Source organism: Corylus avellana, chromosome ca7 (assembly GCF_901000735.1).
Source record: "Corylus avellana chromosome ca7, CavTom2PMs-1.0".
Taxonomy (NCBI): Eukaryota; Viridiplantae; Streptophyta; class Magnoliopsida; order Fagales; family Betulaceae; genus Corylus; species Corylus avellana.
In genome coordinates this window covers 13,940,114-13,943,455 of record NC_081547.1, presented here as the reverse complement: position 1 = coordinate 13,943,455, position 3,342 = coordinate 13,940,114, and the positions used below count along the sequence as shown (strand labels likewise).

General features: G+C 42.6%; 1 pseudogene; it reads left to right on the top strand.

Moving 5' to 3' along the window:
• The window catches only part of LOC132187895 (uncharacterized), a 5,381-nt pseudogene extending 3,986 nt beyond the window's left edge, over nt 1-1,395 (top strand).
• Nucleotides 1,396-3,342: the final 1,947 nt, after the last annotated feature.

The following is a 3,342-nucleotide window of genomic DNA, read 5'->3' as shown; positions in this document are numbered from 1 at the left end:
CCTGGCCGATCTGGGGATGGTTGAACCACCCTCATGGCCAAGGGGGTGGTCCGGCCACCCCCTTGGCCAAAAAAAAAAAATGCGGACTGGGTGCATTTGGGGTGGCCGGACCACCCCCAAGGGGCTGGGGGTGGTTTCGGCCACCCCATACGGCCGGTTTAGTTACTTAATTAACCTCATGAGCTTGGTTTAATTACAAATTTAGCAACAAAAACTTAATTTGTGTTTGGGAAATTAAGCTGTAGGAAAGAGGGGAAATATATTTCTTCTATAGGCCAAAAGTTGACAAAGAAGAAGCTCACAGTGCAGACGATATATGTGCAACGTTTCTATATTGTGTTGCGGCCGGAGTCCGGCGAGAGGGCCGTCGAAGAAAAGCAAGACTCAGATTCAGGCAAGGAAGGTGCAAAGAAGGGGACCCACAAAACTGGCTCCGGCACGAGTGGAAATGAAGGTGGACATGGCAGCCAGGTGCAAGCGGCACTTCTTTAATTACTTGTTTATTTTATGGCCAATTGGCGGTCACTCATTGGTCAATTGATTTTTCAATTTGTAGGAAGTAAACATTGAGAAGCAACCCTTGTTTCGGTTCATCGTCATGGGCAGGAAAAGCCTACCGGATCCGAGCAAGAGAACTCGACCATACTGGGGTTTTGTGGAGATGGTCACCACCAATATAGAAGATGTGAAGAATGCTCTCAAAGGCGGTATAATTCTTATTGCACGGTAAATTCCATTGATTAATATGTGAAAATGCATGTGTTGTGTTAAATATGCAGATGAATATGATACTTCAACTAAGGGACACCGCCGGAATGCTCCGGCGAGAGCAGTGGGGGAAGGCATTTACCGGATTCTGAGGCACAAGCCGCCGTCCAAGAAAACCCACACCCATTTGGTCTATAAGCTTGAATTTCCACCGGAAGATGAGAGGATGGAAGCCCAGGAGGCGCTTAACATTGAACACGAAGGCTCTTTTCTGATACAAATAAAGAACCCGGATCAGCATGGCAGTAGTTCCCAGTTCAAAGGTCTACAGAACAAGCGGAAGGCCACTTTTCCGGCACACCTGCAAGGGCAGTTTGGACAACTACGCTACTCCCCTGCCGATCCGCCGGACTATTTGAACTACGAAGGATGTGAGTTGTTGCTCATATCAGCTTCGGATGACATAGAAAATGAGTTGGGTTTGGAGCTGAAGACAGATCCATCTTGTTCTGATTTGGTCAACACTTTTGGAGAGACTGTTTCTACTAGTGCCCTTTTCGAAGGCACATGGGTTTGAACTTTGAATTGAATTGATCGAATTTCCCCCTGCTAGGGCACCCTTTTGGTAGCTGTTTGTGAATTAATGAATAGTTGGTTTGTGTGGTGAACTTGTGATATATGATGTGAGGTTGTGTATTTTGTATTTGTAAATGATCTTGTAAGTTCCTAGAGCTAATGTAATGTGACATCTCTGTTAGTTTGTTTGGTTTTACATGGAGATGGCCCAATCAAATAGTATTTTATGTTTAATAATTCTACACTTTTTCTGATTTAGTTACCAATCATTAAGTCGTCGATCGTCTCAAATAACTATGAGCAAGGACGAAAGTCGCGTAAAATTTACAAATCATTAAGTCGTCGTCTCAAATAATAACACTGAGAAAGGACAAAAGTTGGCAAAACTTTACTGAAGGTAAAAGTTGACACTGATTACCCTAAATGTCATCGTTGAAACTAGAAATCAGGTGTCTGAGCCCAACAATACCAAGGACAAGGCTTGTGGTTGCTAATATTAATATTATTGATATTGATTAAATTGGGATCTCTATAATTTTCTTTAAATTTAAAATTTTCGAATTCATAAATTTCAATCATTTAATTTAAGTGTCTAAAATAAATCATGTTTCAATATTTAATGAGCAAGCTACCCTCATTAAATTTATGAAGAAAATAGGTACAGACATGGGCATCTAGACGATGTTTAAATCTCGTCCGAACAAGTTTGTTAGGAAGGCTTCTTGAAGAGGTTCAGTATGCCTTGTCCGGAGTGACGTTTGGAACATGTACGTCCAAATGAGAGTTCAGTAGCGTTCATCTGGAGCGGTTGTCAGAAACATATCCAGATGAGTTGATCAATGAGATTAGAATGTTTCGTTCAGTAGTTCGTTTGCTACACGTTCAGATGAGCATCCAACTAGTATTAGTCGTTCGATACCTAAGAAACAAAAGTCCTATATTGGGTCATGTTGTTTTCCCAAGAATCAAAATAATTGCTCTCTTCTCTCTCCGCAAATAGTCCCAAAAACTTCTCTCTGGCAGCCATGGGAGGACCCCTTCTCCCTCTACTTCCCTTTCCCTGCCTCACCCTCCCCTTCTTGTCTATGTAGAGACCCAAAACGTCTCTTTGGAGACCCTATCCATCTCCACGGAGGCCTTATCCAATGCTTTTGGTGTCTTATCTTTGTCCAATAACTATATCATTCCATCCTCAATCGAAACAACCCCCGTTCTCATCAGCCGCTCAAAGGCAGGGATTCACACTCTTCTTGAAATCTTTGGATTTAATCTTTTCAAAATCAGATCTATCGATTTCAGGAAGCCCTTGATGTACACGCGCCACTCCAATGGGTTCGTGGGTGTCTCCGCTACCGTCTGCCGCCAGCATCTTTCTCATTTGGTCACCACGTGCCGAAGCATGTTCAACACGCACTTGTGAGTAGATCTTACTCATGGGCGCATGTCCCCCACGCGCTGACACGTGAATCCTGATATCCACTGCTCTGCCACCTCCCACAACCTAGGCCAGTCTTCTCGATCTACCACCGGTGCGTGGCCCTTTTTGAGTCTACCATATCCGCTTCTGGTGTTGCTGTTTTTTGGACTTTGAACTTTTATTCAACTTTTTATTGTGTTGTTGTTGATGTGTTGCTGTCTGATTATCCCGAACGGGTTGGACTTCAGACTTTGTGTTTGTGTTAGGAATCTTTTTTTCCACCTGTTTGGTCTATTTCTGGTTCATTGAGGTGTTAGTGATCTATCTGGATTGGGTTTTTAAAAATAACCCGAACCGCTTGGACCTCGACTTTATGTCTGTGAAGGGACCCCTTTTCCCATGGTTCCATTTCTTAATCTTTACGGTTTCTTTGGAAACTTGTTTAGAATAAAGTTTATAAGGGTATTCTTACCTCAGATGGTTTTATTCATCAAAAAGCGCCGCGGCCTTCATTGGCTACATTTGCTAGTGATTCTCACTTTTTTCTTTTTTATTTCCTTTCAGTTTATTGAGGTTCTAGTAATTTGTCTGTTTTGGGGTTTTCAGCTTAGCCTTTACTTGGTTTCTGTTTTTTATTTTCG